The sequence below is a fragment of the Mauremys reevesii genome, linkage group 16 (genome assembly GCF_016161935.1).
Source record: "Mauremys reevesii isolate NIE-2019 linkage group 16, ASM1616193v1, whole genome shotgun sequence".
Classification (NCBI taxonomy): domain Eukaryota; kingdom Metazoa; phylum Chordata; order Testudines; family Geoemydidae; genus Mauremys; species Mauremys reevesii.
Window position 1 is genome coordinate 3,744,917 of NC_052638.1, and position 27,519 is coordinate 3,772,435.

Consider the following 27,519-nt stretch of genomic DNA (forward strand, 5'->3'; position numbering starts at 1 on the left):
GGGGAATCGGGAGGCAGCTGGTGGTGCCCCAGGAATCCACAGGGTTCTTCCCTCTCGAGCTGCTGGATGGGAGGAAAGTGAGGACCTGGAAGGGGAGGATTGGGAGGAGAAGGGGGAAGACCCCCGGGGGATCTCTTCCCTGAGGTGGGAGCCAATCCCCCCATCAGGTGTCCCCCGTTCAGAGTCACTGGGAAAGCAGCCCAGAACCTGGAGAGAGAGGTCAAGGACATGCTGGCTTTAGATGGAATCCAGCCGTTCACCCGTGGGGCTGGTCCCAAGGGAGATGGGATGATCTGGTTCTGTGGGAACCATCGGAAGCTTAAAGCCATCATGGTGTCCGATGCCCACCCCATCCCTAGGCCTGGGGAGATTCTAGACAAGCTGAGGGGGATGGAGAACTTGGCCCTGGCATACAATGACATGTGCATCTTTAGCCAGACCTGGGAGGAACAGGTGTCCCAGGTCAAGAGGGTGCTGGGCTGCCTCAAGGAGGTGGGACTGACGGTAAAAGCTGGAAAGTGCAAGGTGGGGAGCGGCTGCCCAAGCCCAGAGCTGGCCAAGGCCAAGATGGGGGCTCTTAACCAAGAGAGCCCGAATTGCAGCCCAGGGTGCTGGGAGAAGACCCCATCCCAGTTTGAACCCAGGGGTATTGGGGTGGCAAAAGGGTTTGGGATGCATAAACCTTCCCACATGTGGCCTGCGAGTGCCATCAAGCACACCCGACCTAAGGGAGGGCATGAGACTGGACTGTCCTGGTGTAACTCACCCCAAGGAATGGGAGAGATGCTGGGGCATCCATGGGAACGTTGGTGGGTTCAAACTTCCCCAGGTCACTGGCTGAAGTGACCTCGCTCAGTTCGGTCTCGAAGAGGGGAGAGATGTGAGGAACTGGGAATGTTCTTAATGTTTTCTCTGAATACTGTGTTGGTGCCTCAGTGTCCCCTCTGCAGTTCTTAAGTATCTAGATGGTGCAATAAGGGTGTGTGATTGCTACAGAGCAAAGAGCCAGTGCACCTAAATGCCTGGCACTCTGTCTCCTAGCAACTGATGGCCTGGGCCCTTGTCTGCAAAGGTGCCAACTGAAGGTGTTGGAGACAAAGGGATCAGGTGACCTCCTGGCCCGGGAAAGGGGCTGAGCAGAGAGGAGGGGCTGGGGGGGTTTTGGAGTCTGGAGCTGGCTGGGGTCGAGGAGTGAAGTGCAGACGTGGGGGTCTGGCTCTCTGCCCTCCAGAATGGACCCGGCGGAGGGGTCCGGTTCGCAGTACCTACAATCTCTGTTTTAGACCCTGTTCCTGTCATCGAATAAACCTCTGTGTTACTGGCTGGCTAAGAGTCACATCTGGCTGCAATGTGGGGGTGCAGGCCCCTCTGGCTTCCCCAGGACCCCGCTGGGGCGGGCTCACTGTGGGAAGCGCACGGAGGGGCAGAGGATGCTGAATGCTCCAAGGAGAGACCCAGGAGGTGAAGCCGTGGGAGCTTCTTGCCCTGCAGACAGTCTGCTCCGAGGGAGAGGAGGCTCCCCAGAGTCCTGCCTGGCTTGGTGGGGAGCAGTTCCAGAGCATGACACGGTCTGACTCTGGCTCACAGACTGGGGTCCTGCCCTGATCCCTCTTCAGAGAGACTCTGTGCCTGAACTCACTAGGGTCCATGGTCATGAGCCCCCGGGGGCCCCTAAACCCCCAGGAGCCCAGCCGTGTGGCAGCCCCATTCCGTGCAGCATCCTCCTTGCGCCACCACCCAGCCAAGCCGCGCCACGCGCCTACAAGCAGGAACTGACTGAGCCTTGGCAGACAGGCCACTTGGTGGCGAGGCCAACACAGGCAGGAGGTGAAGTGATGGGCTTGAGGCCACGTGGTCAGAAGTCAGGACCCCCACTGCACTGGCCCGAGTGTTAATCCCACAGTCTGACTCGCCAGTGACTTTCAGGCATGCAGCAGTGCCCGGCAGGGTGTGCACCCACTCGCACGCCTCCAGCACGAGCGTGCAGTCTGTCGGGCTCCGCCCCAGCCCTACTCCCCACCACGTGCTGCAGCTCTCAGCAGCCCAGGCTGTGTGTGCGCACGGATAATTATCATTCCCTCCCGCTGGGGCGTGCGGCGGGGTGAGTCACTGCCTTTGCGCTACAGCCCGTGTCTAGGGGGCAGGCACAGGCAGCCACACAAGTCAGGCAGCTTCTTCCTGCTGTGGGGCAATCGTCATAGTTACAGATGCAAAGCGACAACCCGATCTCGTTCCTTTTTCGCCTCTCCCAGAAACGTTGGCAGAAGCACACGGGGGTGGGGGTCAGAGCTGGAGCTGCCCTTCCCCAGTCAGGAAGCTTTCTCTGCCTCCAATCCCTTTTGACAGGGCTCTGACCAAAGGGAAGCAGGAATCCAGATACTCCAGCTGTGCAGGCAGGGCACCTGGGGCTCCTCCTGCCCTGGAATAGCATATTCCTCTTTGATCAGAGGGAGCAGGCCCTGACCTAGGAAGCTGCAGCCCAGTTCATCTCAAGCAGCGGTGGCCAACCTGAGCCTGAGGAGGCAGAATTTACCCATGTACATTGCCAAAGAGCCACAGTAATATGTCAGCAGCCCCCCATCAGCTCCCCCCTCCCCCGCTCCCAGCGCCTCCCCGCACCTCCCAATCAGCTGTTTCGTGGTGTGCAGGAGGCTGGGGGGGGGGGGAGGAGCGAGGGCACGGCAGGCTCGGGGGGAGGGGGTGGGAAGGGGTGCAGTGGGGGCAGGGCCTGGGGCAGAGCCAGGGGTTGAGCAGTGAGCACCCCCGGCACATTGGAAAGTTGGTGCCTGTAGCTCCAGCCCTGGAGTTGGTGCCTGTACAAGGAGCCGCATATTAACTTCTGAAGAGCCGCGTGTGGCTCCGGAGCCATAGGTTGGCCACCCTGCTGTAAGGTTCTAAAGTCCCCAAGATTGCAGAGGGCTGCAGGGCTCTCCGGCAGACTGTAAATTGAAGGCTAGCACAGAGATCCCCCCTCAGGTTAATGGAAGACACTCCAGCCACACGGAATGCATCAAATAGGTCTCCTGGATTTGATTGGCAGGGATGAAAGTCCAAGCCAGCAAAGAACGTTCCCGCAAGCCACATGTAAAGGAGAAGTGGCTGAGATACCAGCTGACTGCCAGAATCCAGTCCTGCTGGCACAGAAATCTGGTGGCAGGCTTTCACAGATGCTATGTATGAGCTAATGAAACCAGCGCTAGCAGTAAATCAGACCCCATCGGCTTGTCAGGTCACCTGAGTTCTTGTGCCCACCTGGAACGGCTTCCGAGGACAGTCCCTGGGAGACTCCTGGGGAGAGCTGTAATGGGGGGAATCCTCCCTCTGGGAGGCTGGGTATCAAAGTGGAGATATCTGGAGGCCCCTTGGCACTATCTTCTAAGCAGTTCCCAGGCCTGGGCACCTCTCTCCAGTGTGCCTTGACAGTGGCAGCTCTGCTCTGGGTCCCCGTGTACAGTGCGTCTTTGCTACTGGTTCTGCATTACTCATAGCGCCTCCCCCAGCCGTGCGGAGTGGGTGCAGCGCTCCCTCTCTGACTGCCTCAGAAGGGCTCAGCAGTTTGTTACCTTGAAACGTTCCCTGGCTGGATTCTATGGAGCTCAAAGTCCCCGGCCTGTTCTCCTGAGGGAATAAAGGAGACAGTGACCCATACTGCGATCCAGAAGCAGCAGCCGGGTCACTCTGCTCGCTCCCTCCAACCCTATCTTTTCATTGTTTGTTTCTGCCCCAGCTGAGTCCAGGACTGAGGCCTGGAGAGACTCTGCTGATCCAGGTCCTCTGCCAAGAAAGATGTTTGATTTAGGCCTTCTGATGGGGGAACAGAAAACAAAGAGAAACTGCTTGGCGCACCCCCAGGAGGACACAGGCCTGTCAGCTGGGAGCGCGTCTGCTGAGAGCCAGCCCAACAGCTCACTGACATATCGCAGGCCTTGGGACCGATTAGTGTCCAGGGTGGTATGCAGCACTGACGAAGCTGGCTAAGCTTTAAAGGGTAACTTTATACTGCAATAATAAACAGGAGCGGTCACATTCCTCCGCAGTGTCACTCCACTGACGCCCACAGAGCGACACCAGAAAGAAATGTGGCCCCAGGAGCTTGAGCTCGAGGGCCAGGCTCCAGTCTCTGAGCAGTGGGGTAAAACCGGGAGTGGCTCCACTGCTGTCAGTGGTGTGGAATCTGGCTGAGGGTCCCACATCTTAGCACTCAGATTAGTGCGGTCATTGCTGTGCACGTGTGAGGGACACAGTCTGCTCTGTTTGCTTGTGCAAGCTCCTATTCCATCCCCGTTTCAAAAATCAATTTCATATCCAGTCCTCAAATAAAGGACATATCAGATATTAAACTGCTAAGAACAGCTAGAACTTAGATAATATTTTTACTTCAAGGTCCCAGAGACACAGACAAGGTTTTCATCTCGAGGGCAAAAGACCAAAAACATCAAGACACTTGGTCACAGCCTTGGATAGGCCAAGAGACTACTGACGCTTGATCTGAGCTCAGAGAGAGCCCAGAGCCGGGTGCTGTTGTGACCAGTGCAGCGCAGTGCAGACAGGTCCCAACGTGCCTTCAGCCTGCCCAGTGCATCTGCACTAAGGCTCTTGCGATGGAGGAGTGCATTTGGTTTTGGAAAGTAAAAACTGCTACCTAAAAATAAAAGTATAGGACATGCCCTTATTGCTGGGACACAGGGAAATCCGGCTGCACTGTGACTCAGAGCAGGGATGGCTGCCGACGGAAGGGGACGTACACACCCAATGGCTTCAAATAGCTGGACATGAGAAGCCAAGATCTTCATGGAGCCGAGCATCTCCACTGGTAACGGACAGCAGCTCAACTCAGCTGCATAGCTCTCCACACCGACTGGCCTAGGCCGGCCTGTCGGTGTGGCAGATCCGTTGGCCTCCTCTCCCAAGATGATCAGAGATCCCAGTGGCGGAGCTGGGCCTGAGCCTCAGAGCCTTTCTCTTCAGTGGGTGGAGGCAGGCAGCGGACTCCCGCAAGAAGCAGGGGGGAATGGATTTCCTCTTCCTCTCCCCCTGCTGTGTTGGGTGCAGTGTCTTTCCGCCCCAGAGGTGGCTGCATTTCAGGGCTGATGTATGCAGACAGCTTGCAAAGTGCTTAGGGATGCAAGATGCTGTCAGGCTGGATGCTGGTACTGGAAGCAACGCTGCACTGAACCCTCCCTCCCAGTACTTGTCCCTTCCCACTCAGGAGCCCTCGTGTTGGCCGCAGAACATGCACTTGGTTGTTACTGTATCTAGCTCCTGTTCTGATCAGCAAAAATCACTGCAGCCAAGCGGCAGTCACAGCGACCCAACGAGTTCCATTGTAGGGACGTTGCTACAAATCCAGGGCTTTGGGTTTGTTCAGTTCCTGACAGTACGTCGGCAGTGAAGGAAGGGGTGGGGAGTGGCTCATTGCGCTTACACCTGATGGCATTTCGGGGGTAGGATTTCTGGGTGGGGGAGACTGAGGCCTGGTCTACACTACAGAGTTAGGTCGGTGTAAGGGAACTCTGTCAGTGTCTACACGACAACGTTGCTCCCGCCCATGTAAGTCACCCACTCCACCGAGCTCACGACTCCACCTCCGTGAGAGGCGTAGTGCTCAGGTCGGTGCAGTTAGGGCAGCGCAGTGTCTGTGCAGACACCGAGTTACTTACAGCGCCTGTTGGGTGTCAGCCCTACGCGGGGCTCACAGCTGGAGCCCCCTGACCTCAGGGCAGGCTGCTGCAGGCTCTGCTCTAGCCAGACAGAGGAGAATTACCAGCGGTCTCCCCCTGTCCCATGTGGAAAGGGGCCTCGCAGAACATTTACCAGACCTTGCACCAGCCCTAGGATTGCAGGAGTGTCACGCTCTGACCCCCAGCCCACAATCCTGGTTGAACTAGCGCTGCCTGGGGAAGGGGCAGGCTACCCTTGGACCCCCCATTGACAGGGACCCCCCCATCCCAATGCACTGCAACCCAGCACACAGGGTTGCAGCCTGTGATAAATGAAAGCGGTGGGAGCTCCCCTTTCTGGACCCCCAGCCAGCCAGTTAGCTATAAAATCCCTCTTAGCAGCTGTTCTCTACTTGCTTTACCTGTGAGGGGTTAAAAAGTCTCCCTGCTGTGCATAGGTAAAAGGAAGGGAGTGGGCTCCTGACCAAAAGAGCCAATGGGAAGGTGTGGCAGGGCAGGGGTAAAACCCCTTGACTGCCCTGCTGAAATGCTGGCTAAGCCCTGCTTTCAGGTGGAGAGGCCAGGGGCAGAGGTGCAAAGCAGCCGGCAGGGAGCCCAGCTGCAGGCCCTATCGAGGGCTGGCTCACTGCAATAGACTGAGCTAAGCAGTGACAGCTGGGCTGAAGGCTGGGAGGGCTATAAAAGCCCTGAACCAGAGTCAGTCCGGAGGCTGCCGTGCTGTCTCCTCACCACAGGCAGGAGCCTCAAGGGCCAGGAGTCCCTGGAACGGGTTGGACAGGGGATAAAGGGGGCTGCACGGTGGTACTGTAAAATAAAGCCCAAGGGTGAAACACCAGAAGAAGGCGTGAGGACTCTTATTTTACCAGCCTGGGCACAGGGTGAGAAGGCAGAAACCTGTGTGGACCCTGTGACAGAAGGCTTGAACTTTGTAAAATGGGGGCGGCGGCTTGTCCTTTGTCTGTCTGTGGTTGTTCTCCAGGAGAGGCAGACAGGGAGCAACTATGCTATAAGGAGCTTGGGGCTAGGTATGAAAAATCATCAGTATCAGGGGCAGCTCCAGGCCCCAGCACGCCAAGCACGTGCTTGGGGCGCCATGCCGCGGGGGGCGCTCTGCCGGTCGCCGGGAGGGCGACAGGCGGCTCTGGTGGACCTCCTGTAGGCGTGCCTGTGAGAGGTCCACCAAAGCCGCGGGACCAGCGGACCCTCTGCAGGCACGCCTGCGGGAGGTCCACCGGAGCCACCAGCAGAGCGCCCCCCGCGGCATGCCGCCATGCTTGGGGCGGCGAAATGTCTAGAGCCGCCCCTGATCAGTATCATACCTAGAAACTCCTCATTTGAAATCCCAGATATGTAAGTAGATCAGGAAATGTCTAGAAAGACGCAATTAGGTTTCTCTCTTATTTCTTTATGGATTGTGGTCTCCTCTGGGCTAACCCCAGATGCTTCTGTTTTGCTTGTAACCTTTAAGCTGGACCTCAAGAAAGTTATTCTTCATGTTTAATCTTTGTACGTGGTTTTTTTAAATTTAGCAATAGCCTAAGTTTTTTCAAATGCATTTTCTTTCTTTTTGTTTTTAATAAATTTTACCTTTTTTAAGAACAGGGTTGGATTTTTGTGTCCTAAGGGGTTTGTGCATGTTCTTTAATTAGCTGGGGGCAACAGCTGATTTCCTTTGTTTCTTTCTCAGCTCTTCCCTGGGGGGGGGGGGAGGGCTTGAGAGTAGCCCACAGGGAGGAATTCCCAAGTGCTCCTTCCTGGGTTCTCAAAGGGGTTTTGCTCTTGGGTGGTGGCAGTATCTACGCATTCAAGGTCAGAGAGAAGCTGTAACCTTGGGAGCTTAATACCAGCCTGGAATGGCCAGTATTTTGGGGCCCCACCTTCTGCACTCAGAGTGCCAGAGTAGGGAATCAGCCTTGACACAGCCCCACTCAGGTTTGGCCCGGCCGCCCCTCCATCTATAGCAGGGTGGATGGGCCAAACCCTGTTGTAGCCCCTGGCAATGCGGGGAGGAGGTGTGCATTCAGCATGGCAGCCCGTCCAACCCCCTTGCAGCTTGGGGGGGTAGGCTGGCTCCTCTCTCGCTGTGCAGGCCTAGCGAGCACGGTCAGCCAGCCTGCGGGGAGCTGGCCCACCAGTGCTCAGGGCTGCCTAGGCACAGCATTAGCCATTGGAAGGCTCCCTCCCCCATGGGGGGCACAAGTGACATCCCTAGCGCAGGCCTCACAGCGCCTGGGGGAGGACATGAGCATGGGGCCAGCCGTGGCATTGAGCTCGGGCTGAGTCTGGCCTGCTCACAATGGCCTGGCCCCATGGCACAGAAAGGGTCCCCAGCACAGAGCAGACCCCTCTCCTCCGGGACTGGTCCCTCCTGCTCCCCACTTTGGCTCTCCTGACCTTTCCCCCAAGGTCGCTTGCTGTCTCCCTCCTGCCTGGGTCCCTCCATGGAGCTCACTTGATCAGTGACCCTTCCCCACATGGTTCTCTGCTGGTAGAGCTCCCTGTCCTCCTTACCCAGCCTTACCAGAGCACTGGGGTTATCACAGCACCACCTACTGGTCTGGCTTCAGGCGAGATGCTGCCTCAGTTTCCCTTCACTCGGGGGCCAATCGCATGCCTGCTTCTCTACCACATGAGGTGCTAGCCTGTCTCCAGCCCAGGAAGGACTCTCAATCACACTGAAGCCTCCAGGGCACCATGTTATTAATTCAAACAAAACTCACACCCAGTACAGGCTGCTGGGACCTGGGTTTTTCACTGCCTCCCTCCCCGGGCCCCAGCACTGTTTACCCAGGCTCAGCCCCCTTTCACCAGCGCTGGCTCAGCTCTTTATATCCAACACCTGACCCCTGCCCAGCTGGCTCGGATCAATGTCCAGGCACATCCGGCCCCAGCCCTTCAAAGAGCCGGGCCGTCTATTAAGCATGTGACGGCAGCTCTCAGCACGCGAGAGAGACTCTGGGCTCTGCAAGGTGCAGGGAACAGCTGGGGGCAGACCCTGCTGAACACAGCTGCACACACATCCTGCCCCCCTAGTGCTCCAGCCATGGAGGCGCTCTGCTCTAGCAGGGCGTGTGGGTCAGGTCCACACTCTGCTGCCCTGAGCGTAGCGGCCATGGTCACGATACTCCACCGGGACGGCTTCCCTGACGCATTCTCTGACATCCGGGCGGGGGCCCACCCAGGCCCACCTGTGGCTACAGGCCGGGTCATGAGTTCTCTGCCTGATGCTCTGAGTGTGGTTGGCGGATTGCTGAGAGCCGCGCTGGCCGGCTGTCTGGGAGCGCCAAGCGTTCCACTCATGGGGAGAAGTCACCCAGAAGTGACTGTGAATTCCCGGATCCGCTCTCTCTGGCCCCCTTTCTGCCTGTTCTCTCTGGGGTGGGGGCTCCGGGGCGCACGCTGTGACCCTCACAAGTACAGAAAGGCAGAGGTTGAAAACCAAAACCCTGCCTCCCCCTTACTCCGAGTCAGAATTAAACACCCTCCCCCTTGCAGAGAACTTTTGCCACTGGTTTGGAGCAAGCTGGGAAGGCTATGGACCTGGGTCACTCCCCCCTCCCCCCAGGGGCGGTCACAGATGCTTTGGAAAGCTTTGCCCTGGGGATGCAGGAGCCAAGGGACTGAGTCACCTGTCATCTTTCCCAAGGCTCCGAGTGCCTAGGTCGGACTTGGGCGCCTGCATCACTCGGGTGCTCCCCCCGTTTGTGCAGAGAACTCGCTTTCCCTCGGGGTGTGTACAGCACCACGTTCAGTCCCCACGTGACACTCACAGAAACAGCCACCTCCCCCACCGCACTGTCCAGCGGCCTCCTCTCTCCAGCGGCACCACAGGGCTGAGATTTGTCCATCCCCTGGGGGAAAGCCGGCCCTCGGGCGCTGTGTTTTCACCTGCCAGCTCCAGGCAGCAAGCGATCGGAGCATTTCTGTGCTGCGATGACAAGCAGAAGATGTGGGCCTCGAGCAGGGCCTCAAGCTGCAGCCCCCAGCCCCCAGTCTATGGACACAACCAGTCCCCTCTTTCCAAACCCAAACCTATTCTAATGCCTGAATATAAATCAGCAGGCAGCCACCTCCGAACAGTCTGTGCAGTACTGGTCACCCCATCATGGCCAGGCCGTTGCAGAACTGCAGGCAGTTCAGAGAAGGGTAACAGGAGTGATCAAGAGCCCAGAAAAGCTCTCCTGTGAAGACAGATTGAAGAGGTTACCTAAGGATTTGTCGACACTACCTCGCTTTTAGGACACGGTCATGCCGCCAAAGCCGTGCTGCTAAAAGGCGCGCAGTGTAGCTGCCGTTTGTCGGCAGGAGAGAGCTCCCATGAGCGGCAGAGAGCTCCTGCCCACAAAGCTGTTCACACCGGTGCTTTTTGTTGTTCGGGGGGGGGGTGTTTTTTTAACACCCCTGAATGACAAGTTTTGCTGACCAAGTTCCAGTGTAGACAAAGCCTTAGAAATGACAAGCGGGGCCACAATAGAAGTCCAAAAAATGCTGACTGGAGTAGAGGAGGTAGATGAGGAGCAGCTGTTCTCCCAGGCTCAGAACAAAGGGGCAGTCAATGAACTTGAAAGGTAGGAAATTCAAACATCGATAAAAGGAAATCTCCCTGCCCCCAACACATAATTAGCCAGTGGAACTCACTGCCACATGAAGTCATTGCAGCCAGGAACTGATCTGATACAGCTAATACAACTAGCCAGGGTGATCATACGTAATGATGACAGAGGATACTGACCCTCCTGCTTCATGGCTTGAGCCAATCTCTGTCCACTAGAGACCAGGAGGGGTCCATGTGTGATGTGGATTATCCAGCACCTGCTACCGTGGGGTTCTTACACCTTCCCCTGCCGCAGCTGGTGCCAGTTGCAGCTGGAGATAGGATACTGGGCTGCCCCCAGGGTCTGACTCAGTCTGGCAGCTCCTATGTGCCTCATGCTCAGTGTATTCGCCCTGCCTGTCCCCTTGGCCAGGTCTCCTGTGACAGGCTCCAGCTGGGACACTGTCTGTGCCCCCTGAGGGAACTCTCCTGCCATTCCTCTTGCCCCACCTTGAGCCCCACAGGGGCACTTGTGGGCCCCCAGGAAAGCCTGGTGCTCCTCTTAGCGCAGCTGGAGCCTGGACCGTAACCAGCCGGAGCCAGAAACTCAGCAGGCAGGGTGCCAGCAACGGCTGCCAAGTCCATTGGTACAGAGCAATGTGGCATGGTGACATCACAACCCCCAGCTGGGGCCGAGAGGCCCGAGCCCCCTCCCTCAAACCCAGGAAGTGTGGGGGAAAGCTGACAGCTCCAGCCACCTCCAGCTCCGAGCCACAGGCTCCACTCCCCCATGGCTTTCGACACCCCACCTGGGGTCTCTTGAGTGATCCCTGCCACCCATGCAGCAAAGACACCTGCCTACCCAGAGATTGCAGGGGAGCCAGAGAGACGGGTGGGTTCTGCCCTGGTGCATGCTTCGCCAGGCACGGTGCAAAGACTGTTGGCAGGGCCTGGGGCAGTCAGCCCGCGAGAGATCCCAGCCCGGAGATCCTGGGGGGCAGGATACCATCAGGCTCGGGCTGAGGGAGACCAGCTGTGGCCGGCACCGTCCCTGTAGAACCAGCAGCTGCACCCCTGCCATCTGGCCGGGGAGGGGTGTGGGAAGGAGAAGAACCCGCAGAGGTTGGTGTATGTCTGCAAGAGGTCAGTGCGGGAGAAGATACGTGGCAGTGAAACCCAGCGTACCCAGCTGGACCCAGAGACGAGGCCTGGCCTGGATTGGAGCCAGTGGGAATGGTTGGGCCTGAGAGAAGCGCCCAGACACGCTGGGAAAGGACCGTCCTTGCCCCTGCATTGCTCCCGCTGTGGGTTATCACGCACACTGGGGGTGGCGAGGGGCAGGAGACAGTCCCACAATCTCCTGGTGGGGTTAATAAATGACAAACAGCTGCGATAAGCATGGTCCAGGCATGGGCGCCCCCCGCAGGTTCTGGGTGGCCCTACGCCCATCAGGAGACAGCGTCTAGATGGGGCTAAGCCAGGGCTAGGAGCAGCCGATTGGGTCCTGACAACTCGCTGACACATCTCTGCAGCCTATCAATGGGGCTGCCACAGGCGGCGCAGGCAGGGAGGCAAACGGGCAGGGAGGCGCTCACCGTAAAGCAGGTGCTACCGTACCACACTCAGGCAATTGGAGACACACGCACGGCAGTGCCCAGCACGTCTCTAGCTCTGCCTGCAGGGGGGCTCCACAGCCCCCTTCCCGTCCACATCCTCAGACCCATGCAGATGGGGGAAGTCACACAGTGAGTCACGGGACTCTGGGACTGTCGCGGAGTCCCTGGGCGATGCTCTGGAACTGCTCCCCACAAAGCCAGTCAGGACTCTGGGGAGCCTCCTCTCCCTTGGAGCAGCCTGTCTGCAGGGCAAGAAGCTCACACGGCTTCACCTCCTGGGTCTCTCCTTGGAGCAGTCAGCATCTTCTGCCCCACAGCGAGTCCGCCCAGGCGGGGTCCTGGGGAAGCCACAGGGTCCTGCACCCCCACTTCGCAGTCAGACGTGACTCTCAGCCAGCCAGTAACACAGAGGTTTATTCGATGACAGGACACAGGTCTAAAACAGAGCTTGTAGGTACAGAGAATGGGACCTCTCAGCCGGGTCCATTCTGGGGTCCCGCAAGCCAGACCCCCACGTCTGCACTCACTCCCCATCCCCAGCCAGCCCCAAACTGAAACCCCCTCCAGCCCCTGCTCCTCTGCTCAGTTCCTTTCCTGGGCCAGGAGGTCACCTGACCTCTTTGTTCTCCCCCACCTTTAGCATCCCCTTGCAGGGGGGAAGGGCCTGGCCATTAGTTGCCAGGAGACAGAGGGTCGGCAGAGACTGAAGCACCCACACAGTATTAGGGGAAACATTCAGAACAGTCCCACTTCGTCACAGGGACCGACCCCAGCTCTCTGCAGTGCCTTCTCTGGCTGCCCGCAAGGCCGCCTGCTCTTCCAGCGGTAACAGACCTCCCTCGAGGGCAGCGTCTTGCTCAGACAAAGGGTGATGGGCGACGCCTGCAGATGGGCACCCTCTTTGGTACCTGTCACTCTCAGCAGCCTCTAACAGCTGTGACTGTCCTCTGGCAGGTGCTGCCATCTGCTGTCACCCAACAGTAACACTGGTACGGAGCTGGCTCGATAGCATTGCAAGGGCAAAACAGAGGGGCTGGAAGTGGCGCAAGGAAGGGGTCAGGACACTCAGGAGCAAAGTCCACAGCCTGACTTTGGCGGCCGCAGTGGAGTCGCTGCAGGATCTCTGGCCACATGGCCAAGGCAGCAGCGTGGGATGTTTGCAGACCCAGGGCAGGCCTGGCACAGGTCAGGGCTGAGATCTATTGGCAAAGCTGCTCAGGGAGCAGGAGGGTTTGTGAGTCGAGACATAGGCATCTGTGCGTGTGTGGACACATCCACCCCTCCAGGACTAAAAGAAAAAGGGGGCTACAGGGCAGGATTGAGGGCCACCAACAGAGCTGAGTGGGGAACCAGGACTGGGATAGCAGCGACACCATCAACAAAAATCATTCTTGGACATGCATTTAAATAAACAACAACAAAACCTGACTATTGTTCCCCAAGAGCTCTGGTTGTTAGAACTGAACGGGGCTGGCACGGTCGGAGGCTCTTTACTCAGTTTGTTCCCTTTGCATTTAGCAGCACTTTGCAACATCACTTGCAGCCTTTCCTCCTTCTCCACACCAGAAGGGCCGAGAAACATCTTGTTAAAAAGGGGTGGTGTTGTAACACCCCTCCCACCCCCAAGCTTGGCAGGAGAATGAGGGGTTGGTGTTGTCCCTGTTTTGTTATGTTCACAGCACACACAGTAACATTCATGCTCTTGCTGGAAGGTTGCAACATAAACACAACTTCATTTCTTCGAATCCAGAGCCCTAGCACAAAAACCCCAAGACAGAGAGAGAAAACAGGCTGCTCCCAAGGCACTGAGGCACACTCACCTCACTCGAGGCTGGAGGGCACAGAGTGGCTGCTGCTCCCAGATGCTCCCCACAGTGCCCCTGTTTGCAAGAAGGAGTCAGAACACCCCACCACCACCCATAGGCAGCGTCTACAATTGGAGCTAGGGGTGTAATTCCCAGCTCACACAGTCATACTTGTACAACCGCTCATCAGGCTAGCGAGCTAAAATTAGTATCATGAGCAGTGGAATGGCTAGCCACCCGAGTACAAACTCACCTGGAGCCCATGGGTTCGTGGTCATAGTGCCCAGCCATGCCGCTGCCCAGCCATGCCGCTGCCCATGCTACCATGGCTACACTACTGATTTTAGCACACAAGCTCGCTGAGAGCTCCCACAAGTATGTCTATGCACACTAGGAATTGCCCAGCCTGAAAGCAATAGCTTGCAATTCTAGCACAGTCCTCAGCACAGCACCCTGCCACAAAAGATATGGCTTGGAAGAGACCTCAGGAGGTCATTTAGTCCCACCCCCTGCTCAAAGCAGGACCAACCCCAACTAAATCATCCCAGCCAGGGCTTTGTCAAGCCTGACCTTAAAAACCTCTAAGGAAGGAGATTCCACCACCTCCCCAGGTAACCCATTCCAGTGCTTCACCACCCTACTAGTGAAAAAGTTTTTCTACTATCCAACCTAGACCTCCCCCATTGCAACTTGAGACCATTGCTCCTTGTTCTGTCATCTTCTACCACTGAGAACAGTCTAGATCCATCCTCTTTGGAACCCCCCTTCAGGTAGATGAAGGCTGCTATCAAATCCCCCCTCACTCTTCTCTTCTGCAGACTAAATAAGCCCAGTTCCCTCAGCCTCTCCTCATAAGCCATGTGCCCCAGCCCCCTAAATCATCTTCCAGTTCTTTATGGAAAGGGCCAAGGTTTCCATGCAGACAGGGTTTCTTTCCTAAGGGCAGTGGCACCTGCTGTGCGAAGGTTTCAGGACTGGGCAGAGCACTCAAGGCAGTTTGGGTGGGAGCGTCCCGGTGCTGGGTTGGCTTGTGCGGTTTCACATCACTGCAGCCATCTGAGGCGAAATTTACCACCAAGTTTTATGTTTAGGGTGATTAAAGCAGGAGGGCAAATTTTCAAGCACTGTTTACATCTGGATCCCCGTTACCAGCTCTGGGTTCCTCACTGGCTGAGCCAAAGCCACGTGGAGCAAGGTGCAAAGACCAAGGGTCCCGCACTGCCTCTGCACACCGAGACGCTTGCTTTGCTGCATTGACTTCCCAGCTTGGCCAGTCTCTTTCCACGCGCTGGGGGTGTGGCCCAGAAGAGGGAGCCCTCGCCCCCCTGCCCCTCAGTAGCGCCCCGATGCCTGACCCTGCTCTGCTGGTGCTGTGATGTGAATAAGAGGTGTCTGGGCGTAGACAAGGGGCCGGCTCCTCGGCTGGCGACGCTCGGCCAGACTCCATGGAAGACATTGCTGCTCCGATCGCAGCTAGAGCTGGCCCCAAATGCAGCAGCCTATTTCAAAGGCGGCGAGAGGGCTGCAGGACAGGATGGCTCTGGCCCGTCTGCACCAGCCTCCATCCCAGCGCTGCCTGCGGTGGAGAAGCTGCAGCTCGGAGCAGGCTTGCGGCACTGTGCTAGGGACGTGAGCTCTGCCCACATTACCAGCTTAGCCCTGGTGCAGCTGTCGGCATTGGGGACGGATTGTGCCAGTGCGGAACCCCCGGCTGGCCCTGGTATTCCTCGCACCCTAGTACCAGCCTTATCAGCCCCCTCCGAACGCCGTTCCCCACCGGCCTCAGCCTGGGGCCACGCCTGGCCCCTGACAAGAACAGTCAGGACCAAGGGTCAGAGCAGGGTTAAGGCTGTGGGCTGTGTGCTCAGCAGGTCACTGCTCAGACCTGCTGCTGGGCAGCAGGATGGCACTGTTTGTTACCTGGTGACTCTCCAAGCATGGGTGTGAGACCTGCTGGTCTGTGCAGTGCAAACTGCCCTTGTTCATCTCAAAGGCAGTTCACTCTGGAGCCTAATCAGAGAATCTCAGGGCTGGAAGGGACCTCAGGAGATCAGCTAGTCCAACCCCCTGCTCAAAGCAGGACCAATCCCCAGACAGATTTTTACCCCAGATCCCTAAGTGCCCCCTCAAGGATTGAACTCACAACCCTGGGTTTAGCAGGACAACGCTCAAACCACTGAGCTATCCCTCCCCTCCCAATGACAGCCAACTCTTAAGTTCACTGGTTACCATTTTAGAAAGAACACGCAGCTGCTCTGGGGCAGTGGGAGCCATCAGAATGGGGGTCACATCAGATACCATGGAGAGGGGAGACCCAAGTCGAGGGCTCTGGGTTACCCAGGGAAGGCCACAAACACAGACCCTCTTCTTCTGCAGCCCTCTGAGACAGGGGCTGGCCCCCGTGGTGGAGAGAGCCGGGAGCCCCGGAGGGCACAATGGTGTGGAGAGTTTACAGAGAGGAACCCAGCATGGTGGCTGGGGTGCCCTTGGGGTGGCCACAAGCCCTGGAGTGACTCACTAGACTGGCCTTCGCTGAACGCTCACACGACATGCAGACGAAGCTACTCAGGATGTGAACCGAAGCCACAGGTGCCTTCCCGAGGAGCATTTCGAGTCTCCGCCAACACTAACACAGCCAAGGAAGCACCAGCCTAGAGGCTCTGGCAGTAGGAAGAAAACTGTCCTGGCACAGGGGAGGGAGCTCCTCATGGCTTGGCAAAGTAGCAGCCCAGAGCCGGGCGGGTTTTCAGCCATTGGCTGGCCAAGCCTGGGCAGAGCCCCCTCTCGCTGCCCCACTGCCTGGGGTGCGGGCCCCATAGCATGCCTAGGCGGCTCCTCAAACCAGACCCATGTCCCATTGGTGTCCCTCGGCTGATGAGGCAGCCAGCGTGAGTGGGGAGAACGACCCTTCCTCCTGGGAAGGGTCATGACCTCCCCAGCAGGTGGGGCAGCACATTTGCCTTGGCGTAAGTGCAATCTTGGAGCTCCACACTGGGCCAGGCCACGGCTGCAGGGGTGGGACGGTTTGTACCCAGGACTTTGGGGAGCAGTGAATTGTGAGGACAGGACCAGCAGGGAGCTGGCCTGGCAGATCCTGCTCAAGCGCAAGCTGCCCTCCGGGTGATGGAAAGAAGCCTCCAGCCCAAGTGTCCTTGGCTTTGCTGTGCCAGGCTTCGCCCCAGCAGCCGGGAACAGCCGGGAGCTGGTAGCAGCAGGACAGCAGGGCTCAGGCTGGGGAAACAGCCCCCTACCCCTTCCCTGACACCACAACCAGCTAGGAGATCCTACAGCTGCTCCCCCGGCAGGACCCTCACCCATCCAGCACCGGGCAGTGGAGGGGGGACGTTCCCTCACTCCCCCAAGCAGATGGGTGAAGGTACACGCCAGCCGCACTCAGACACCGGGTACCGTGCCCGCAGATCAGTCCCGCAGCTGCCCCCCTCAGCCCTGCATTCCCAGCGGGGCCTCCCCAGTCCCCACCTCTCGCCTTGTGTGCTGGGCCCTTCCTCGCAGCTTCCTCCCCTCCTTCACCATCCACCCCACAGATCCTGCCACAGCCAGCTCCCCTCCGCCAGCCCTTTGGCCCTTCCCACCTCTCGGAAGGAGGGGCAGGAATCCATACGCTCCTCCCCTCCCCAAGATCCCGCCTGAGCACCTAGCCAGGCCCCTCTCTCCAATGCCCATCGGAGGACTGAGGGCACCTCCAGCACTTGAGCAACTCCACTGAACCCTCTCCCCCGACCCCGGCTGCCCCTGAAGGCTCAACAGGCGACGCTGACCCACGTGGGTGTGAGCAGCTGGTGTGTGGCCAAGGTGCTGAGGTGCTGCTCCTCTAACATACCTGTTTATCCAGAAGCTGCGTCCCTGGCCTCAGTTAAGCAGAATCGGATGCTGACGAAAGGCAGCTCGGAGGGGCCTGGCACGAGTTCTTGCTCTTAAGGCTCCAGCATGGGCGAGAGGGTGTGTCCGCCAGCAGGGACAGGAAAGTTTGGAATTGTACAGGCGCTGCTAAGGGAAACCAGCCCAGCTTGTCACTGTTTCGCTTTTCTCTGGCGGGCGAAGGCACCTCAAGGGACTCTTCCAAAATGCAATTTTTCTTGTTTGTGGTTTATCCAAGACGCATAAGGAAGGTGAAATCTCTCCTGGCGTTGCTGGAGGTTTCCTCCGAGGGCCCAGTTATTTGGGAACTTTCTGAGCCCTGAACAGAAGAGGCCAGAGTGTTGCAATTCCCCTCCAAGGAGAGCTTTTCTCTCAGCTCTTTATTAGACATGAGAGTTAAATCGATGTAAACAAAGCAATCCAGGTGTTTGAAATCCTCTGGCTAAGAAACACTTCCCCACGCAGTTAGGTGTCACCTCTGGGGGTCTGGGATGTCCTAATCGTGCCAGAGCTCCAGGCCTCCAGAGAGTCCTCCAGGATCAGCAGAGAAGACGAGACCCGAATGTCTAATGCAACAAAGAAGCAGGAGAAAAGAAGCATATGAACCCTTCCCAGCCGCCTGTGCGCACCCCGCTGGAAAAGGCAAGAGCCCCATTGTTTTCCTTTGCAGGTTGCTTTCCGGGCTGAGGGCTGCACGTTGCCTTTAAGAGGTGGGGCGGAGGGTTTGGCCCACCCAACTGACAAGGAGCCCGTTCCCACATGGCCCTGACGCTCCTTGCTCCCTGTCCCCGACCCCTCAGAACTAGGGCGACCAGACAGCAACTGCGAAAAATCAGGACAGGGGGTGGGGGGTAATAGGAGCCTATATAAGAAAAAGCCCCAAATATCAGGACTGTCCCTATAAAATCAGGACATCTGGTCACCCTACTCAGACCAGCTCTGCAGCAGCTGGCGTGGGGGGTGCCCTGGGGAGGCGATGCCCAGGTGGCCTCTGCTCAGGACGTGGGCTCAGAGCCAGGCCACTTCTCTCGTGTGCCGACTTAACTCCCTCGAGTGCAGGCCCCTGCCTGTATTGCACCATCCCCTTCCGGGACCCGCCAGCACCCAGAGGGAGCCCCACGTGGGCAGCCAGGGAGAGGCCAGCAGCAGCCTCTGCAGCGGGCAGTGGGGGGTTAACCTCCGGCCGAACGGGGAATTCTTCAGTTGCCAAGTGACTTCCTCTCGCTAACAATAACAGCCCAATGCACACAGGCCCCATAGTGACCGCATGACCCTGGCCCGTCCAGCTGCCACAGAGGCAGGACGAAGCCTCCGGCACGTTATCTGCGGTCCCCACTCTGCCTCCTGCATCCTCACAGTCGGGGGCCGCTATCGAAGTGAAGATGTGTCTCCTCCTGAGCAACAGGGGCCTGGCACTGCCATGGCACCCGGAGCCCCCGGTGCAGCAGGAGGCCGGCTGGCCCTGTCCTGCTCCTCCGCCCTCCCCAGCGCCCCCCGGAGGCCGAGCAGCCCTGCAGGGGGACAAGACGGCGCCTTCCTGGGACAGCCCTTAGCGGGAGCCTGGGAAGCCGCCGTGTCCTGGCTGCAAAGGGTCGTGCCCCAGGGAAAAGCTCGGCTGGTTTCCAAGCGACAAGGGGACTCCCAAATCAGGAGTCACACCCCTCCGCAGCCACTTCGAATTGCACCTACCACGGCTTTGCCCTGGGCGTGAGGGCGTCTCGGTGCCTTCAAGTCACTGGGACCACGGACGGACTCACCAATCCCAGGGGCTGGACATGCCACTTCTTCCAAAACTCAGGCAGCTCCGACCCCCTCTGAGCAGCTGCCTTTGCTCCCTGCCGCTCCTTCCCCAGCCAGCCCCCAGCCTCCTGCTTTACCGGGAGCTGCCGGAGCCACCCCCTCCCCGGCCAGCTGGGCTGGTTTGAAGAGCTGCCTTAAGCTGGGGACACTTAGGTCCTGCCTCCCATTAACTGCTCCACCTCCCACAGAGCTGCTTCAGCAGCCCCACGTTAAAGGGCCAGCACCTTCCTTTCTCCCTCCCCCTCACCTTCACGCTCCCGGTCCTTTTGCTGGGTGCCAGGGCCTGGCGAGCAGGAGCTGCTGGTCCCTGCAAGGCTCTGCAAACCCCCCACAGCTGTAGGGTTGCCCCTCCGACCTCCTGGAGAACATGAGCAAAGCAGACTCACCCAGCCACCCCAGGCAATGCCCTGGCCTCCTGCTAAGATGCTCACGCCCATGAGTTAACAGAGGGGCTTTAAAGGGAGGCAGTAAAGTGCAGTTCTACCTTGAGAAGTGACTCTGTAGAAATGGCTCCTGTCTCATCTCACCAGCTCCCCGCGTCTCAATCAGAGCCACCCATCCGACTAAGAGACATGTCTGCTACTTGGTACTTCTGTGGGCCCTGTGGGGCTGGCCTGGCCATGGGGGAGAGCCTGTCCCCGTGGGCCCTGCAAGGCTGGCCTGGCCATGGGGGAGGGAGCCGGAGTCTGTTCCCGTGGGACCGGCCCAGCCACAGGGGAGGGAGCCAGAGTCTGTTCCTATGGGCCCTGTTAGAAGCAAATCCACCAACTGCATGGCCCAGTGGTCTGATCGGAGATGACTGGTCCCGTGGATGGTGACCTGATCCCGCACTGATTCTGTATCACTGTCCCTGGAACTCCCCAAAGTGTCTGTATTTCACACAGTGCCTGTGTGACCTGTGCATCACAACAGTAAGTCAGTCTATGATTCCCTGTTCCCTGGCCACTCATAGCATCCAGCACGCGTGGGCTAGGACAAGGGGTCATGGTTAAACAGGGTTAGCTCACCCATTTTAACAAACATGTTCATATTGGCCATGAGGACAGTCCGAGCTGGCCCTGAATCCACTCCAGCAGCACTGGTTCAGTAGGGTGGCTGTCCAGGTATGGACATATGGCTAGGTTGGAAGAACAAATTGCAAAGTGCATTTCTCGAGGACTAGGCAGCCGGTGATCACATGGGCACCAAAGGTTTCGGTTGTGCAGTAAGACTGGCAATGGCAGACACAGACTGCTCGTCCAGCTAGCCCATCTCAGGGATCCAGCTGCAGATCAGTCCGGCTGGTGGTCCATTGGCAAGGAGGCCCTGTCCCTTTGGGAGCTGCCGTGATGAGGGTGAACATAGGGTTTAACACCGTTCACACCCTGTTCCTTGTCACTCCCTCCTAACATGCTTTAGTGACAATAATGATTTGTAGAACCTCCCCAATGCACAGATGGGAAACCTGAGGCAACGACCAGGGAAAAGATCTGCCAAGCTCCCACATGGCAGAGCCTGGAGTAGAATCCAGGTCTCCTGACTCCTAGTCTTCCCCCCCGGTGACCAACCCCCTCCAACCATCTTTCTTGCTATGCTGGAGCTTTTCAGCCTCGACTCTCTCTTTCTCAGGACGCGTCTCCCGGTTCAGGATCAGGTCACTATTCTCCCCCCCACCCATTGTGTATCCTCCGAGTGTTTAGTCAGGGCTGTGTACCAGGCAGACATCTTCAGCAAGCCCTATGCACAATGACTCCCAGGCCTTCTTCTGAGCTCCCTGTCATTTCAGAGCCCAGTAGTGTGTGGGAAAAGGTCAGAGTATTTCCATGTGTTTTCTCTTGTTATATTCTGAGCCTCTTCAAGATCTCAGCTAGAACAGCAGGACTGCCATAAACATACCGGCCTCTCTTTCATCTCTGCTCCACGGGACATGGAATTGCCATCCACAACGGCAAACATCTGGGGAGTTGTCCTCAGTCCAGATGTGCACATTATGGGCTGGACAACCCTCTGATCTGAACCGCACCCACCTTTACACTTCGGATTAGAAATGCCCCAGGAAGGCCCTGCCTGTAGCTGATAGAGTTGGGACCAGCAGCTTCCATGTTCCTAAGATTTCAAAGCACGTCTTCCGTGCCCTGAGCTGGCTCCTGTCCTGTGTCTCAAGGAGCTGTTGGGTGGGGGGCCCATGGGCGGGCATGGGGATGGAAAGGAAACCTTTCACATGTTTTGAGGCATTCTCAGAAGGAGCTAAACTTCCCGGTGGCTTTCCAGGCTGACCTCACCCTGGGAGGTTTGCCCCTCACTGGAGCACTTGCCCAGGCTCCTCTCAGAACAAATCTGGGCCAGGCTGTTTTAACCCCAGAGGAGCAGGGATATCTCAAGTAGTCTGGCTACTGCCTATCCACAGTGAGCAAATCCCTCCCCGACACACCGCTCTGGTGCAAATGCCTTCAACCAGGCAAAACTACCTGCTCTGACCCGCCCTGGGGCTGCAGGCATGGCGCAGCGACCCATGGAGAGCTTTCCAGTCACAGGCCCCACGAGAACATTGCTCTCCAAACCACCCGCACAGTGGCTCAGTCTGCGAGACCACAGCTGCTCCCATGACGTGGGGAGAGCCGAGCAGGAGAAGGTCGCTGTAGGCTACTTCCTCGGAATCTATTCCCATTCATGACAGAGCATCCCCATCCCCATCCCCTAGCAAACGTCCTGCTTGCGCTTTCCTTGGGCACTGAAGGAATGGAGCCCGGTGCTGTGCCTTTAATCTTGTTCTCACACAGGGCGCTGCTTTGAAACCAACATTTTCAAAGTGGCCATGATTCTGTGTGAAACGTTCTGGGCCCGATTGCCAGAGGGGGCTGATCGCCCACAAGCCAACGGGCACGGCCAGGCGCCCGGCTTCTCGGATAAACCGGTTGCCTATTTAGATGCCTGAATGCGAGTGTACAGTTAGGCAGCCACTTCTGCAAACGTTACCCCTCGTAGTTAGAGACAGGAGAAAAGCTCAGCAGCTCATTGCTCTTCGGCAGGTAGAATGTGCCCTCTGCTCTGCTCTGCTCTGCTCCTGGCCGCACTGCCGTCAGGCAAGACACTGATCTGTGCACTGGTAACCGGAGCACGACGGATCAGGAGTTAGTGGGAGACAGTTCCCATGGGACCCACCCCCACCAGGCCATTGTACAGAGGAGACAGAGAATTTCCCCAAAACCCTCACCCCCAATTTTGTGAACTAGGTACATGCAGTGTTGCCAATTTAGTGATTGTTCGGACATTTGAATTGAAATCGAAACATTAATACACACTTTAAAAGCATATACAGTGTATGATAAATGATGTGTATCTGAAAAAGTATCATAGATTTGAAAAGTATGAACATAGACTAGCTTCCTTATTCAGCTGTAGTTTTTTATGACAGTGTCAGTGCATTTATTTCGGTGACGTTGACCAACCTAATAATTTCAAATGATGATTTGTAAGCAAAGTCTAAATGAGCTCTCCCTGACAGCTAGTGATGAGCTGGGGGCTGGAGGGAAAGGCTTCAGGACCAGATTGTATTTACATTCACACCTAATCTACCTAGGTATCCAGCACACAGAGCTGTGTTGCCCGAATGATAGATTTTGGCTGGGGTTGGGTTACAAATCACTTGAATGCTGGAGTAATGAAATGTTGTTGTTCTTATTGTATGAGTAAAGGGCAGTAGAACTGTACTTAGTCTGTGCTGATTCAGGGCATCAAGAGAGAGGGTGGGGACAGGTGTTTCGCTTGATGGTCTGCCTGAGTCATCAGTACTATTTGACTTGCCCCCTCCATTGTTTAAAGAAAGAGCGGATTAGGCTCCATAGATAGTCTTTTGTTTTGTTAAGTGACCACTGCAGCTGAAATCACTGATAATCAGGTCTAAGTGCTTAGTCCTGCTGTGGGGACAGTGTTTCTGTGGGGACAGTGTTTCTGGGGAAGAGACGGCCCATCCCGTGCTAGCAGCGAGGTTCCCCCACTGAGAGCTCAGCTGAAATCACTGAGAGCTGGTGGAACCTCAAGAGACCAACTCGCAGAGGTCACAGTGGCAGGTGGTAGCAGAAGGTGACTGCGCAGGGCCATTGGCAACAGAGTGGTGGAGTGACCGGTGGCACAACGACCAGCCGGAGCCAGAGCGAACAGTGAGTAGCTGGAGGAACGAGCAAGGTGCCTTCCTGCCCCCCACCTGGGAGGTGAACTCACATGAAAGCACCTCTGAACTCTGAGTCTCCACTGACCAAGGACAACACTGGTGAGTGAGGTGCGGTGGAGGGAGAAGGGAGGGGCACGTTAAATGAGCATTTGTTTATTGAACTATATTTTAGTGACTTTGCTCCAGAATGCTAGATTTGTGACTGGGAATAGAAACTTATATAGTAGGCCAAGATTTTTAAAAGACATTATTTGCCAAGGTTGTTGTCTCACGTTGTTGCTATCTTGAGAGGTCATTATGTTGGGGAGTTTCTGTATTAAATATTTTTATTATTATAATTATTTTTTTTACATAAGAACGGCTATACTGGGTCATATCAAAGGTCCATCTAGCCCAGTATCCTGTCTTCTGACAGTGGCCAATGCCAGGTGCCCCAGAGGGAATGAACAGGTAATCATCAAGTGATCCATCCCATCGCCCATTCCCAGCTTCTGGCAAACAGGCTAGGAACACTCTGAGCATGGTGTTGCATCCCTCCGCATCCTGGCTAATAACCACTGATGGACCTAACTTCCATGAACTTATCTAGTTCTTTTTTTTATCCTGTTATAGTTTTGGCCTTCACAGGGTCCCCTGGCAACGAGTTCCCTGGGTTGACTTTATGTTGTGTGAAGAAATACTTCCTTTTGTTTTGTTTTTTTAAAACCTGCTGCCTATTAATTTCATTGGGTGACTGCTAGTTCTTGTGTTATGTGAAGGAGTAAATAACACTTATTTACTTTCTCCACACCAGTCAAGCTTTTATAGACCTCTATCATAGCCCCCCTTAGTTGTCTCTTTTCCAAGCTGAAAAGTCTCAGTCTTATTAATCTCTCCTCCTGTTTCAGACCCCTAATCATTTTAGTTGCCCATCCCTGTACCTTGTCCAACTCCAATATATCTTTTTTTTTTGCAATGGAGTGACCAGATCTGCACACAGTATTCAAGATGTGGTGTACCAGGGATTGGTATAGTGGCTCTATGATATTTTCTGTCTTGTTATCTATCCCTTTCCTAATGGTTCTTAACATTCTGTTTGCTTTTTGACGGCCGTTGCGCACTGTGTGGATGTTTTCAGAGAACTAGCCACAATGACTCCAACACCTCTTTCTTGAGTGGTAACAGCTAATTTAGATCCCATCATTTTCTATGTATAGATGAGATTATGTTTTCCAACGTGCATTACTTTGCATTTATCAACATTGAATTTCATCTGCCATTTTGTTGCTCAGTCACCCAGTTTGGTGAGAAACCTTTGTAAGCCTTCACAGTCAGCTTTGGACTTAACTATCTTGAATTGTTTTGTATCATCTGCACCTCACTGTTTACCCATTTTTCTACATCATTTATGAATATATTGAACTGTAAGGGTCCCAGTACTGACCCCTCAAGGGCACCACTATTTATCTCTCGCCAACTGAAAACTGATCATTTATTCCTACCCTTTGTTTTCCCATCTTTTAACCAGTTACTGATCCATGAGAGGACCTATCCTCAGAGAGCTAGAAAGGACCCTGAAAGGTCAGGGTCCAGCCCCCTCCCTTCACTAGCAGGACCAGGTACTGATTTTGCCCCAGATACCTAAGTGGCCCCCTCAAGGATTGAACTCACAACCCTGGGTTTAAGCAGGCCAATGCTCAAACCACTGAGCTATCCCTCCTCCCATTCCCTCTTCTCTCATGATGGCTTACTTTTCAAAAGTCAATTTAATTTTTTTTAAATTATATTTGTTTTAGAAATCTAGAACTGTTATGTGTTTTGGTGTAATTTGCATTATCCTTATGTTAAATTTGCATTATCCTAACAAAACATTTAATTTATTCATATCTCTTTTATATGTTGCAGGTCAAAGTGACAATTTTTCCACTCAAAGGCCTCAAAAACCAACCAAGGTGAAGAACACACCAAGAACCAAGAATATATCAACGTGACATCTGAAGGGTCAAGTGGTGTATCTACATCTGACCATCCCAAAGCACAAACACAGCTATCTACTGAAGAAACAGAGTCTCCAAACCCTAAAGGCAGTTCCCGATGTTTGTCGGTCAAAATGTTCCCTTTTATTGAAGTTACTGAGATGGCTACTGGTGCACCTCTTTCAAAAAAGCTTACGAAGAAGGAAAGCTTCCCAATGCTATGGTAAAAGTGGAGGAGCTTGGTTTGCCAGACCGATTAGGAAAGCCAGTGCTGACAAACTAAGTGAAAAGGCTGCAAAACACGATGTCTCTGGACTGCACCAACATGCAGAAAGCCTTATAAGCCCACTTTCAAAGCCAATTTTAGAAGTACTCAATGAGGCTGTTAAGAATGCTGGAGATACAACACAGTTCATGTGAACAAACATGGCTGTGGCATCGTACTTTCTATTTAAGCAAGAGATACCACACACTACAAACTTGAGGCCAATGTTAAGTGCATTGTTAAGTGCATTCTCACTTGTTCATCCTGAAGTTGAACACTGCTGGACTGGCAAATGCTCGCTATCTTTCTGCAAGAAACTCAGCTGACTGGTTAGAAGCATGTGGTGCAACAGTGAAAGACTCAACAGTTGAAAAAGTGAAGAACTTTCTCACCACATTCAAAAAATTTGCATACATGGCTGATGAATGCACCGATACAAATGAGCATCACATATTAAGACATTGTGTATGTTATCTTGATGTCCATGGTAGGCCAGTAGATGCATTTCTAGATGTTCAAGTTATAGAAGACACATTGGCTGCATCTGTGACAACCCACATTTTAGAAGAGTTAAATACTTGTCAATTGGACCCCAAACAGATGGCTGCTTGTGCATTTGATGGAGCTGCAAACTTCACTGGAAGACATGGTGAAGTACAAGCTTTGCTCAGAGAAAAGTGTAAACCTAATCTCTCCTATACACACTACAGAGGCCATCTACTCCAGCTAGCATTAGTACAAGCTGCAGAATCGTCAAAAAGCATTTTAAAAAGCTATAAATGTAATGTCCTCATTATATTCTTTTTTCAGCAAGTCCAAAAAGACTGAATATCTTGGAAAATATAAAGGATACATTGGGACTGAAGTTCATATTAGTCCAACCTGGGAAAACCTGCTGGCTTTCTCATGAGCAATCCTTGGCTGTTGTCTTAAAATTACTCCAGCCGTTATTACTGGCTTTGGAAAGTATCTGCCAAGATGGGATGGATCTAAGTAGTGAGGCTGGTGGATGACTTTTGCTACTACGTTCAGAGAAGACTATTGCCATTCTCTCTCTCGTAAGTTACTGTTGAAACCACTTGGGTCATTACACAATGCCATCCAGGCATCTGCTACAACAGCAGTAGATCTTTGTCCGGCAATAGAAGCTACATTTGGATCAATCAGAGAGCTCTCCATTGAAAATGTACTGGAAGAAGCAAAGACTTCAGTCCAGAAGTTGACTAATGAAGGCACTTATATTGATTCCTTAAGTGAAGAGGACAAGAAGTGTTTGTTAAGCCAGCTGAAAAAGTACTCAGACTTGATTCTTACAAATCTACAACAGCAAGTTCTAGATTCTACTCAACCTCTAACTAGCTTTTACAAATCCCTGTCAAAACACCGACGGTTGAGTGGAGAGCAGCACTACCAGCAATGGGGCTGCCGTGTGATCAGGACAGAACAGACAATTTGAACACAAAGTGGAATATCATATGAGGAACGAATGAAGATTTGACTTAAACTTCTTTTTTATCATCACTAGTGGCTCAACCTGATCTTTGTGCTACGTTTCCTGGGATGAAAGAAGTAGGAATTCATCTCTTTCAGCTCCCAGTTACAACAGCTACAGTCGAGCGTTCTTCTTCCTCATTGAATGGGATTTTGTGTTTTGAAAGAAGTCGCCTTCTGCCTGATCATGTGAATGAACTAATGAGCATATCAATCGAAGGAACGGAAGAACTGGACATACGAGAAGACACCAAAGATGAACACACTGCATTCAAGAAGTTAATTAACAGAGTTGTGCAAAATTATACCAAGAGACCAAAATGGCTGTAGACGTAGTGCTCCA

At 54.9% G+C, this 27,519-nt stretch overlaps 1 protein-coding gene and 1 pseudogene across 1 annotated transcript in view; both read right to left on the reverse strand.

Moving 5' to 3' along the window:
• Positions 1 to 19,367, reverse strand: part of RIPOR1 (RHO family interacting cell polarization regulator 1) — a 115,082-nt gene extending 95,715 nt beyond the window's left edge. The window contains exons 1-2 of the mRNA XM_039503219.1: positions 19,205 to 19,367; positions 17,478 to 18,081 (exon numbers count right to left, since the gene is read on the reverse strand). The gene's annotated coding sequence lies outside the window, so the exon portion shown is untranslated. The remainder of the gene's footprint in view (positions 1 to 17,477; positions 18,082 to 19,204) is intronic.
• Positions 4,207 to 4,387, reverse strand: LOC120384880 (annotated as a pseudogene).
• Positions 19,368 to 27,519: the final 8,152 nt, after the last annotated feature.